This window comes from Anomalospiza imberbis, chromosome 13, assembly GCF_031753505.1.
Source record: "Anomalospiza imberbis isolate Cuckoo-Finch-1a 21T00152 chromosome 13, ASM3175350v1, whole genome shotgun sequence".
Lineage (NCBI taxonomy): Eukaryota > Metazoa > Chordata > Aves > Passeriformes > Viduidae > Anomalospiza > Anomalospiza imberbis.
In genome coordinates this window covers 15,716,521-15,730,497 of record NC_089693.1, presented here as the reverse complement: position 1 = coordinate 15,730,497, position 13,977 = coordinate 15,716,521, and the positions used below count along the sequence as shown (strand labels likewise).

Below are 13,977 nucleotides of genomic sequence, written 5' to 3'. Positions count from 1 at the left end.
AAGATTCAGACTTGCAGAAATAATGTTTACGTAAGGACCTCAGTCACTGTAATACTGATTTGCATGTAGAACTGGTGTGTAAAAGCCTACTAGGTATCTTAAATATCTACAGGTAAGTTACAGACATGAAGTGTGTGTATGCCAAGTCAGCACAAAGCACCCCAGACAGGAATTGCAACACAAAGCAACCCCATCCAATAAACTGTATTATGTGAAGTGCAAAGAATTCTCAGCTGGATGAAATCAGAGAATGGGCTAAATTTGTTGGAATACACATTGGGTAATTACACAGTTGTCAAAATATTTATTAATCACGTGTGAATTCTATGAAAACCTTTTCTAAACGTTCTTGGAGGAAAAACATAAAATCTCAAGTTATCCAGGGCAACTTAATCCCTGTAACAAGTAGAGAATATTCCGCTTAAATTCCTATTCAACAGACTAAGTTGCATTTTGGCAGCCAAGTTGTTTCCATGTTGTTCAGCCCAGGTACAGGTATTTAGAATCATCTCTTTCAGAAGCAGGATCTGCCTGGAAGGAAAACTTGTCCTCAGCAACATCCTGAAAATCATACCTGCATTCCTTCTTTGTCTTCACTGACCTGTTTTGAAAAGCAAACAAGACCAAATTCAGACTCTTGGGCAATGCTGTCCTTGGTTTTAGCTGGCCCTCAAGCTGTCCTAAACTTCTCCATGAATATTCTTTAGAGACTGCAGGCCTGAGAAATACTGTGAGCCCGTTTTGTGTTTTCTGAAGCCTTTGGAGTATCTATGCCCAGCAGCACCAAGGTGGGAAGGGCTATCAACAGCTGGATAAAAGCTCTGCTGGGAAAGGGTTCAGCCTGCAGCCACAAGTGTTGGAGTATGATATGGGAAAGTGTGTGAGGAACTTCCACTGCTGCTTTTGGAATCATTTTGTGTTGCTTCTTTTACATAAGTAGAACTAAAGTGCACTGGATCTCTACAAACTGATTACAGGTCTTTATTTGCAAATGGAATGTGTTTTCCCTATCTTCTTATTCTTGGACTTAGAATGTATCATATAAAAACAGGTAGTATTTAATGTAATGAAATCTTTAATTTTTGTGTCTCTGTAGCCTGGAGAGGTCAGAGCAATGATGAATGATTTCAACAAGTAGATTTAGGATTTCATAGCTGCCATAGGTATTGGGCATAAATGGCTTGGGTAGGGGAGCCAGGGGGATGCAGGAGCACCCCTGGTGGGAGCACAGACATTAACTGTGACAGCATGGCAGCACCTCAATGAGGAAATTCAGGAGGAAGACGTTTGGAAGGAAGAATATTCAGAGCCAAACACTTTTCTGGTGCAAGTTACTTTAGCTACCCCGGCAGGCTTGTGTGTTAGAGGCTGTGCTTGCACATTTGAGGATGTGTGTTTGTATCACAAGAGAATTTCTTCTCCCAGGATACTGGACTCTGAAATTTAGAATCAAGGCTCTAAAGCACCTGATTCTCCAGCATCCTTTAAGTTTTAAATGTCTGTCTTTTGGGTATGGTCTTAATAGACTAGGGCTTTAGGACCAGTTTCTCTGAGAAGCAGTTCTGTTCAAGAAGGGCCCTTGACACCATTCTGGCTTAATGCTAGACACATCTGCTGCTACTTGGGCAAAATTGACAGTGTCTAGAGAGCAAAGCAATCACCTGCTGTAGCATTACAGAGCATTTACACTTGAGCCATGTTACCAGGCAGTAAATCTTGACCTTTAGGAGTTCAGAGATTAGATTTCTTTGCTGCAAGCGCTCAAGATCTTGTTAGGCATTTGTTGCTATTCAAAGCAGATTTCAGGGGTTACCTATGGGTTTAAATCATAGCCTCAATCATATTTGGAAGGTTCTTTTAAAGCTGAGATAGCTTCAAATAAAAACTAGGATTACTTTTACATTTATTGTTAGTAGTTGTCAAGAAGCAAATGTGGGGGGGAGGATGAGGCTGTGGAGGTGAAGACACTGCTCTAAGTTTCAGTGTTTATTTCAGTGTGAACAGAAATTTTTCAGTGTTTGGAGAGAAATGGATTCTTTTCAATGTGGACAAAGGGATGCACTTATTCCACTGGGATAATAAACTAAAAGTTGTATTCAAAATAGGACTGAATGCAGACATAGCTTAAAAGAAACTATTTTGAAAATAGGAACCCCTCCGATAACCATTGACTTAAACAGACACAGTGTTAATAATTTGTTAATACTGAGGAATGCCTGAAAGCTTGTGCTTTATACTGTGTACAAACCAAGGACTGCAGAAGGGGAGTCAGGCAGATGCCAGAAGAGCTCAATGAGCCCCCACTACTAACAGGAATCCTTTGTTCCCATTGCAGAAAAGCACTGATGATCAGGTTTGTGTAGGTGCACACAGCAGTTTACTGGGACTCTCATCTCCTTTGACAACAAGACAGAAGACCAAAACTCATAAGGCATCTTCTCCTTTCTTTCTCCCATTTCCCCAAACCGTTGCAGTGGGTCTCAAATCCTTATTTCTCTTTTTTTTTTAATCCTGAGCTTATTTTTCCAAACTAAGAAGAGATACAGTCATGAAAGAAATCCAGTTTTCATTCGAAGTTTTTTAAAAATAATTTGTGAAATGTAAGTATAAACCCGGATATAAAATGGAAAGCTAATGACTGAAAAGCAATACAATAAGAGCCTGTTGTAATTGATAATATGAGCATGTTCTGCATGGCACTGGAGTTTAAATGTGGTAATTCTGGAATGAATTCAGAAAATAATCAGCCAGAAGAATAAGGGATTTTTGCCCTTTGCTCAGGCCAATGTTCCAGAGCTGGATCATGCTCTAACCCTCCGGGCATTGTATTAGAGAAGGATTGGAGATCACTTGGAGAGTACAGACAGGGAAACTTTTATTGAGGAAAGGAAGCACGATTAAAGTGATTAACTACCATGAAACAGTTCATTACAGAGTCCTTTAAAGTCCAAGTCTCCCAGCCCCCAGGGTTTCACTTTCTTGCTTTTTTTAATCCTGTAAAGTAAAATAATGGTGATTTTTTTTTCCTGTAGAAAGGAAGGGAAAGCTTAACAAATGGGAGGAGCTCAGAAGGGGACAGAACCTTTTGCCTTATTGCCCTTTGGAATCTATAATTGATATTGTAAAACTTCCCAATGAAACACACTTTTCCAGCCTTCTGAGGCCAGAAACTCCAGAGTTATTTTTCTAAGCCTCACAACTGCAAAGAGTAAGAATGTGTTTGAACTGGTTGGACAACCTTCAGCTGAGAAGCTCCACTCCTCTGTGCAGATGACAAACACCATCCTCACAAGTCCCAGGTCTTGTTCCCTGTTCTGTGATAGCTAGGCATTAAAAACAACAGATGGAACCGTAACTGGTTAGCTAAAGCTGTCTCGGTCTCTCTGGACACATTAGGTGTCTCACAAGGTATTAGAGTTTGGCCTTGCACAGCTGGTCTTGCAGTCGTTGAAATCCTGACCAGTGGAAATAGATTTTGTCTTTAGGAGATAATGAAAAAAGCTCTTGGTGAGTTCTGTAGGAGCATAAAGGCTTCTCTGATGATGCTGACTCAGGTAGTTTAAGGCAACTGAGCTGTCCCCAGTGCATCTCTTTCTCTGTTTTTCATGCTGGGGAAGATCTGAACTCCCCTGGTCTGTCTTTTGTAAGACATTCTTGGCCCTGGTTCTGCATCTGTCTTTGTCACCTGTTGTGTGGTTCCACTACTTTGAGAATCTAAGGATGTCAGAGTCTAGAGTATGGTTGCAATAAAGCAGTTAGGGCAGTGCCACTTCCATTTTTATGGGTGGGAAATTGTGTTCTGTTTTCTGTGACTGGGTCCTCTGAGGAACTGGGGCAAAACACAACTAAATGTCTTTTGAGTGTCTGGGTTTAAATGGGAATTGCATTGGCCTTCTGATACAGAGAGGAAAAGGAAAAAACCAGACAACCCCAGGTTCCTCACATCTTCAGCTGCAGTCCAGCTTGCCTCGGCATTCTAAGGGAGATCGGAAGAACTAGAGTATGTAAAGTGCTATTGTATATAAAAGCACCAAAGGGCTTTGGTACAATGCTGTGTGAAATGTTGACATACTATGTTGTATTTCTAAATTCAAAAATGTTTGCTGCTTATTTGAAACACTATCCTTAATATAGGATATGGTATTTTGATAAATAAAATACAGAGAAACATAATCTAGTTGTGCCTGACTATGCCAAGCCTCTGCAGAAGTTTTTGTTTTGACTCATTTCCCTCCTACTTCTTCCACCCAGAAGACTCACTGTTAGTGCCAGCGAATGCATGGTGTGCACTGGTTGCTATGGTAATTATTTCTTGTAATGAGTTAGTGTTATAAATGGCTAGGATTTAATGAAGAGTTCCCTCAGGAAGATCCTGATCAGTTTGGTTATGCATCCCTGTGAGACATGCCAGGGTGCTGGGCATTTATCCACTGCAGCAGAACCAGGGGAGCTGTGGTGGTCCATCACTCCTGAAATCTCCCACGCTCTTCACAAGCTAATTCTGCAGGAAACACAAGTAAATGATGCAGGACTTACTAATAACTGAGGCTGGCAATCTGCACAGATCTGCTGCTCTGTACCGAGGGGGGCACGCAGAACAGCTTCGTGCACAGTGCTGATTTACTGAAGGGGCAAGAAGATTTTGAGATTTACAAAAGCTGAAAGAATACTGCCTTCTGTTTAAAATAGAATGATTCCGTCCTTGTGTATACAAGTAGTTTATACTGTTCTGAAGGGTCCATGCACTGTGCAAAAGCAAGTGATATTAATTAATGTGGCAATTGCAAACCTCAAATCATATGTAAAATGTGAGTTTTTCTAAAAAAATGTATTTAGATCTTTATAGAGACTCATCAGATTATGTTTTAAAGCAGGTATCTTTCCCCAGTCTGAATCTTGAATGTCTTAATTTCATTTTGAGACTGTGAAGAACTGGTTAACTGGTTCAGCAATCGGTAATGTATTCCTTCCTGGAAATCCAGAGACTCAAATGAAGGCTGCTACCAAATATGTTAGAAACCGGTGTCAGGTGGTTGTAATGCTCCATCACACAGGTAGAGGTTGAGGGACCAGTCATTTCTTGAGGCCACATGTGGGTCCTCCTGCAGTTTAGCAAAACAGAAGATGACTTAGTCTGCTTAGCAGAGGAGATTCAATGTGGTGTTTATTTTTTGAAAATAGTGTGTGGGAGAACTGAGATTAAAAAGGGGGTTTAAAATGTCAAATACAGATATGGCTTTACTTATATTTCCTTGGGGCAGTCTCTCTAAAGGTACTTTGTAAGCCAAGGTCAGTCCATACCAAAAGAAAATATCCAAGCAGCTGCTTCTCTCTGAGGGCACACTAATTATTACAGGTCTGACCTGGATTGATTCAAAATCTCACTAACTGCTGGTGTTTGTGGTTGGATTTCTCCTGATCCGGAGCTGAGACCAAACACACAAGTTGCAGAAGTGATGAGTTATGAGCTGGCATGAGACGTTAAACCCATTTGTTGTATGTTAATTTATTTGAAATTAAAGTATCGAGGTCATGTGTAACGTATTTTTGGCTATTCCACAAGCTAAATTTAATACTTGGGCTGGGTAATTAGGAAAAGAGGTCTTTTTCTAGACTTAAAAAGCTTTTCAGAAGTGATATATTTTATAGTGAGATTGTTTAGAATTTACTTTGTCTGAGCAGACACATTTTCATCTCAAGTACTTCAAAACGTGAGACTTTGTAAGACTTGATCAGATTCTTTGGCTGTGTCTCACTCAGATAATCTCTGCTGCTCCCCTTTTACCAGAGGACCAAGCGTTCTTTTGTCGAGGGCCGTGTTTGTCTGACTGTGCTAATGCATCTTTAATCATTCTTCTTCCTCTTTCTTATGCATTTGCTGCATAGTTCTAGGTGGAATTGCCTCTTCAGATTTTTTCTGTCTTGCAGTGGCACATTCAGGCTCAAATTGTTGTGCTCAGTAGTGCCATTGTCACATTATAATAAGGAAGATGCTTCATCATGTGTTATAAAATGAGCTGAAATCTTCTGCTAGGAGCTGAGGGATCATGTTGTAGAAAAACATTCATTTTTAAGCACCAAGTCATTACACTGGAAAAGGACACATTAAAGCTGTCAAAGTATTTTCACTCTGTAATGCCAGGGTATCATATTAGCAAGTTACAGGGCATGAGGTTTTCTGTATTCTCATTTACAAAGGTGTACAACGCAGATGTTTTTAAATGGGCAGTTTTCCTCTGGGTTATGAGTTTGGCAGTGGCTAACAGAAAACTTTGGTTTCAAAATATTAGCAAATTAGATAATATTATTTGCCAAGTCTAATTAATGCAGTCAGTTCAAGCACTGCCTCTTTTACTGTTGCTGCTATGTAATTATGATCTTAGATTCATCTCCATATTTAATATTTCCATAGAAGGCAGCAAAGTAATATAGACCATCTCACTGTTAATCCAGTAGTTCTAGATTTTTGCTTATATGCTGGTCAGGAAAAGAAGGAAAGGTTTAAGTGAAAGATAGTGAGGGAAAGAGATCTATCCAGGGAGAGAAAGACCATATTGCTGTATGGAAAAAAAAAGGTACCTGAGTTCAGCCAGCTGGAAGTTTCAATTACAAAAGTGTGACAGTTCAAGTAAAATAAGCCCCATGAAATATCTGCTTAAATCATCTTACTGTGATTGTTGGTACAAACAGTTCTGAAATATTTACACAATCACAATGTATCTGTGAGTCTATTTCAGATCTAGGGAGCAGGCATGTGGGACATCTGTTGTTCAAACTCTTCCTGTGGAACCAGGAGTGCTTGGTTATGACTTGGCTGGGTGAGCAAAGAAGTTGCAGCATTTGCTTGCAGTCTCTGTGTTCCTGGGCTGTCTTGGTTAGTGTATCTGATTAACACACTGACCACACAGGAGTAAGGTAATATCCAAAGACAGACCAGGTTGAAGAATCTTGAGGATGCCAACCAAATCTTTGATAGCTGAAGAAGACAAAAGGGACAATTTCTGAGGTGAGATACAGAGAAGATACAGGCATTCTACTGGGAGATAGGATCCCAGAAAATCCTTCCAGCTGGCTTATAGAAACAGAAGGCAAGGAGCAGGAAGGAAGGCACTGGAACTGGGAGCCTGTGATATCTGTATGTGTGAGATCAGAAAGGAGAAAGCAGGTCTCCTGCCAAGGAAAGAAGAAATAGGGCTTCCCTTTGTGCAGCTCAAGGTACCTCTTCAGGGGTGGAGGAGCAGAAAGTGGACCAGAATAAGGATAATAATTAAGGGACAAGATTGAGGCTCCCTAGGAACACTCTAGGCACTAGTTGGTTGGAGAGAATTTCCTACGGAAAAGGGTCAGACACAGGTGGCAGCAGCCACAATTCACCAGTTTGATCAGCTAACAGACAAAGAACAATTAGAATATCAGAACCATTACAGTATTATCTATTACTGTGCTCAGTATTATGGGAAGAATAGCCAGAGGACCAAATGGCAGTGAATCTTTACTGTAGACAGTAAACAGAAAAAAGAGAAATTCCTGTGATGTTATCAAAATGTGTGCTGGAAGTATGGAGAGAGCAGAGTTCATTTTTTAGATCATGTCCTGAAGAGACACATGTGGTGATATAATATTAATTGCCTAAATATAGTATAAAAAAAAAATTCAATCCTTGTACATTTATCTTCCAGGCAAAACTAGATGCTGTAGAGAATGTGGCACTGATGCTAATGATGAGGGATTGTGCTGCTGATTGGTGACTCTCAAAGGATGGACTATTTGCTACTTTTCTCTTTCCAATATTGTGTCCCTCCTGTGTCAGACATGTCAGAAGACATCAATCGGTCAGCAGAGAATCCCACTCGGTAGCAAACTAGACCATAAATAATGCCCTCTGCTAAAGCACAGACCGTTCTCCAGCTGATGAGAACAAAACAATACAGAGGTATTAATTGCCTCTTTAAGAGTATAAAACCACTCTGCTGCTTGGAGCAGTGCAGCTCTTTAGGATCTTTAGCTGCTAATGACCACTGGAATCTGAGGGGCTACAATTGTCTTCCCAATTATTTAAGAACCTGAAGCAGTCTCTGAGTGGTGAGTACTAAAAAGAAAAATCAAAGCAATGTGCTATATTGTGCACTAAAATGACTGGTTTATATGGTACTGTATTTTTATGTAATTTAACATTTAGAAAACTAAAGACAGCTAAACAAATAAAAAAATATGGTTTCTTCCTAGTAAAAAATTGGTTTTATTATTATTTTAAAGGAATCCTTAAGGAGATTTCTCTCAGAAATGAGGAATATGCTGTTCCTTTATTTCTCTTTATGAGACATAAATTTTAAAAGGTTTGGCCTACTGTGGAGAAAAGCGGTGCTGAAGGACCTGTGCTGCTGTTTGTACAGACACATGAATGGGAATTCAAGCTGAGCAGAACCAGTATTGCTGGTGCCTTTCCTTCACTGAGTGGTAGCTGTGTTCTGACTCAGTCCCAGCTGCTTGGTGAGTGGTTTCCCTGCCCAGCTCTGGGTATTCCTGCCCACTCCCTCTTGCCCACAGCAGTCACACTCTGGAAAAGCGACCTTCAACCAACTGGCTTATTTATACCTGTGACTTGCAAAAGGGTAGGTGCCCTCCAGTGATACCAATTCCTCCAATAAACACAAAAAACCACACAATAATTCAATTTGAGAGGAATCTTTGGAAACAGGGCTGATTTCAGAGCTGGAGAGGGTTGCTCATGTCTGCGTTGAGCCCAGTTTTGAATATCTGTAGTGTTGGAGTCTCCACAGCCCTGAACTGCTGTGAATTAGAAATTAGTAGCTGAGAGGAATGAGCAGTCTCCACACCAAAACACAGCTGGATACTTTCACCCTGGCTGAAGGCTGAGAAGCTTTTGCTTGATTCTTTTCTGGGCAGATGGAGGTAGAATACTTACTGAAGGCATAGTACAGGAGAAGCAGTCTGAGCTCTCCAGCAGACCAAGAAAACAACTCGGATTGGGTTTAGCCCCAAGAAGAGCCTGGAAAGGATTTTTTGTCTGAAATTGTTTTGAAAATACAAAGGAAGGGCACTGTCTTGGCATCGTTGTGCTTTTAAAACTGAACTTCCCCCATTTTATGCCTTTGCAGAGCTGCACCAAAATCCCTGATTCCAAACTGTGTTTGCTTTCAGTTCATCATGAGTATTTGTGATTTGCAACCACTATTGATTTCGGAAAAACAAAGTCAAATTTAAATACATTTGTTAGAGGTCTAGTTCCTGTTTATAGGAACTAGAAGGGTGGTTGGAAATGCAGTGCCAGATAAACACACTACTCAAGAAAGATACTGAACTGCTGCTGTGTGTAATAATATTGAATGAGTTCAGTGGTGTTTGACTGTAAAATGAATTGCTGAAGATTTGGGTTTAACCAGTTGGCCAGGCTATTTCACTGCAGTAATTTTAAGTAGCATGGGAGTTCATCTTCCTGTAAGAACAGAGATGAGGGAACATCAACTCTCCTGCTTTGTGAAGTATCAGCCGGAATAAAAGTGGCTACTGCTGTACCTGAAGGAGTGTTGGTAATTGCCCCACATCCAAATGAGCAATTAGCTGAAATAATTACCAGCCTTGAGATGAATCCACACACTTTTTTTTTTTTTGCCTGTGACAGTATCAAGGATAACAGGTGTTGAGAGTGCCTTGAAGGGACAAAGATTAAAGATTATTTCGTTATCTGGATTCCTTTAGGCATAGAAGTCTTGCGTTTTATCCTGTCATGCACAGAAAGGTCTAAGCAGCACTTTATTCTCCTCATGCTTTGGCAATTTTGAAGCTTCTGACAGAGAGTAAATGTTGTTTAATCTAGGAGAATTATCTGTCCTTGAGAATTCAGTAAATTATCTCTGTGTCTCTGCACATTCTGCTTCCTACTTAGACACCCAAAGAAAACTGAAACCAAGGGTGCAAAAGAGGCACTAAGCAACAATCTTGCTATGACTGAGATTTAGATTAATTAGGAAAGTAAGTATTTGAAGGGTTCCTTTCTTGGAAACTTACTGATGAGAAAGTGTGTGTGTTTCCAGCTCATTTCCCAGCAGTGACTTGCAGGAATAATGTCTCTCAAAACTGTCACTAGATTATAACGTATTCTTGCAGTGTGCATCTGCATTACATCCATGACAGATCTGTGCAAGTCAGTATTTGGATCCCAGGATGATGTGATGGAACATGGCAGAGAGATGGGATGGGTGGAACTGATGGAAACTCGCTGTTGGAATAATTTTGTTGGAATAATTTTGTTGGAATAATTTATCTGCATAAACATTTTTCCATTAAAAACTTTACTTTGTCCTCTATTTTCTCCTCTAATTCCACTGTAATTTGAAGGAGGTTTTTGCCTAGCTAGTACATGTTTGATTTATGACTTTTTTTTAATCTTCTCTCTTTAGATTCTTCACCAGGTCAGCATTAGATGCTATGCATAACACTTAGGTGTCATGCCTTTTTCTGATTCATTACCCCCTACTTTTGTTTTTCACTGATCTCTTTGTTCCTGCTTTTCATTTGTTTGTTTTCTATTCTATGTTTCTCAGCTACCATCCATGATTCCCCAGAGTTGAAACAAGTTAGAAAAAAGATGTGTCTTCAGTCGCAGCTGGCATCCAGTTATTTGCGGTGGCCCTTGCTAACATGCTGTGGTTCCAAGGCCCATAAGTTCTTGGTGTTTTATGACTTTGACTATTCCTGGAGCAGGGTCCATTCTGGTGGTGCTGTGTGCAGTTTATCTGCCTTTCAGAAGAAGAGACTTGGTGCTGGTGCTAGAGCTGGGCAGCACCACAACACTGGCTCTTCCTTACTACAAACTGCCCTCTCTGAAGTTAGTCAGTTTTGGTTTAGGAGTTTTCTGGAAGAAACTATGGAAATACCTTGTTTTCTACAACAGAGTTATTCCAGTTGATTGCAGCTGAGGATTTCTGGTTCTGTACAAATTTGTGCTACACTTGCCTCAGTACATTGGTTCTGTACAGGGTCCATCTTCCTGCTGTACTGCAGGCCAGCATTTCCACAGGAAGAAATTCTCTTCCTTTTTGCTGGATTTCAGTTTTGAGGGCTGTCTGTGCTTTTTCTCTGAAAAGTCATGCAAATCCCTTGCATGGGTAAGCACAACTTTTTAAGTTACCAGTCAGCTGGTCTCTTCCAATTGACATTCACCTGCAACTCCCTTTGTCTTCAAGAAAGATCGCAAATGTGTCCTCTAGCAACAAATAAAGCAAGACACACAGGCCCAGTTACAGATACAAAACTGGACTCAAGATTGAATTGAGATGTTTTCCAGTGAGGTAAGGATTTCTGCTTCCTGCCGAGGTGGCTGCAGCAGCCATTGAAGAGGCAGATGCTTGTGAGCAGTGAAAGTGTGAAGGAAATGGAGCTGGCTCCTCTTTTCCATTGAGAGCAGTTTCCTCACATATAATTGTGCCTCTCTCTGTATTTCATGTAGTACTGCTGCCATAGTTTTAAGCATGCTTTTAATTTCCTCCCCCCCTCCATGGTTACTTAGGAAAACTTCTGGATTATTAATTCACTTAATAAATATTCATCTTTAATTTAATATTTTCAGTACGGATATGTAGTACACTTGCTGAGAAGAGCTACCTACAATAAATAAGGCTGAGGATAAATTGAGCATTCAGAACTTCTGGAATTTGCCAGGGACTGACTTGAGTGCAAGTGGATGGTTTGAAATTCTAGTACCCACAGGTCTTTGTAAGCTGAAGTTCTCAGTCTCCCTGTTCAAGGAATGAGGCTGTAATGAAAACACTTTGATATTCAGGAAAAAAATTAAAGCTTCATAAACCTTCAGCTGAAAAGATCAAAGTCGTCTTTGAATAAATGTGACTGCATTTTGCCTTTCAGGGACTGATCTGTCTTCCCTGAGATGATTCCTCCACTTCTCATGGGATTCTCTCTTCATGTTTGTGGGCTGTGCTTCTAGAACATGATTTTTGTTTACTCTAGTGCTGTAGTCTGATGGCTATTTAAATGGCTTGCTGGAGAAAGGACAGATTGTGCAACCTTTTTTTTTTTTTTTGCAAATGCTATGAATAATTCCGGTGACTTTCAATTAGTTGCCTTTTCAAGAGTTTGACAGGTTTAACTGCTGCTAATAGTGCTGGAATTAAGTTGTCTTGAGCCAGGTCAATATGACAGAAGCAACCTAAACCTTTATAGCATACCTTTCCTGAATAACTAGAGAAACTCTACCATTGATTAAGAAAAGCAGGGAAATACGCAATATTTGAAATAAGTTTTGGTTAGATCTCATGCTGCTTATTTAGAGAGGCTCCTGTGAGAAAATGGAGATACTTAATGTGTAGGTGAGACGAACCTGGACAATCCAGAGCATCTGTAACTTAGCTTGCAGGTCAAATGGTTTAATGCTGCTGGAGAAGTTAGAGATACTTTCTACAAGATAGAGAAGGCAGATGTTTAACCTGTCCCAGGCTTCCCAGAGGAGCTGGATACTTCAGGGCAATCACAGTGCAGTTTTCATGTTTACATGCCCTGGGGGAAAGTGGAAATATTTTACCACTCTATCTATGGGAGATAGTTATGTGTAGTCCAGAAAGTTCCCAACCCTCTTAGTGACCCCTCCAAATCCTTTCCTTAAGTATTTATACTCTAATAAAACAAATGAGGGATGGGTTACTGAGGTCCACAGGAAGATGGTCAGTGGGAAGCAGAGTAATGGCACCTATCATAAAACCTTCTATTTGTGTTGAGCACTGATGAAGAGTCATCCAAGACAACCCTGCAGGTTTCCAGCATGGACCCCACTGCTGTGCCTGCCCAGTGTTCCCAGTAAGGCAGGATGTTTCTAGGAAGGCTCACTTGCTGCTCTCTGCTTTGGACTGCATTTCCAAGCAAACACCTGCTTGGAAACCCATTTCAAAAGCACACAATGTAGATATATTTTAGGAAGGAAATTGAGCATGCAAAGAATTAAGGTAATGCATTGATGAGACTGAAGCTATTTTGAATAAGAACAAACACCCTTAGGCTTTTGGGATTTTAATACAGAATTTTGAAAAAACATCAAAGAGGGAAAAGTAAATACTGGTTTTGCAGCTATTGACACTTCAAATTTTATTTAACAACAGCAATATCAATTGCATGTTTCACACAGTGTGATTTCCTTAGCAAGATGAGCAAGATTTGCTTTTGAATGTAGAATCAGACTTTCTGCATGGAATTGCAGGATGGTCTTGTTTTAACCAAGTAACTATATTTTGAGTGTTTGCCTCTCCTGTACCTGATCTTAAAGCTTCAATTACAAAAGAGAAGTATGACCTGGGAGATCAAGCTATTGCAATCAATAGCTAGTAAACTGATTTAGACTTAGAGTGCCAAATGCCTTTGTGAATTGTTTGTACTTCATTACATGTTTGTGTAAGCGCAATGTAGCAAATGAAATTTTAGCCACCTGTGATTCATGTGTTCATACCTTTTAAAAATATACAGGGTTTTTAAACTGTAAATATTATCAGCTACTTTTCACCCTGATGACTAACGAAAGAATTTGTATCTGCTAACAGGGTTTGACAAGGTTACTCATTTTGCCTCCCTTTTTTATCGCTCCAGTCATTTTCCACACAGAAGTCACTATTTCTCCAGTATCTGGAAACCAGCACCCTGAAAAACAGTGACACTGGTGGACAATTCCATTCATGTCAAAGCCTGTTGCTACTTTAACTGTTGTGTCTGAAGTGGTTTGGAAAAGCAAATCACCAAAGATTTCCAAAACTCTCTGGTGTAGTTTCAGCAATGAATGACACCAAAGAAATTGTTCTGTCGACCTGCTGCTCGTTGGTTTTGTCCCTTGTGTTTGTCAAGATTCAGCCAGGTCCTCACTGCTCCCTCAGTTCTGTTCAGAAATCTGTCTCTCTTTAGTTCATCCTTGCTCCCCCAGCTCTCTGGATGCCTGTGCAAGCTGGTGCCACCTGTGGA

At 40.3% G+C, this 13,977-nt stretch overlaps 1 long non-coding RNA gene across 1 annotated transcript in view; it reads left to right on the top strand.

The window, feature by feature from the left end:
- Positions 1-13,681, top strand: part of LOC137482046 (uncharacterized) — a 64,318-nt gene extending 50,637 nt beyond the window's left edge. The window contains exon 3 of the long non-coding RNA XR_011003851.1: positions 13,566-13,681. This is a non-coding gene — a long non-coding RNA (uncharacterized lncRNA). The remainder of the gene's footprint in view (positions 1-13,565) is intronic.
- Positions 13,682-13,977: the final 296 nt, after the last annotated feature.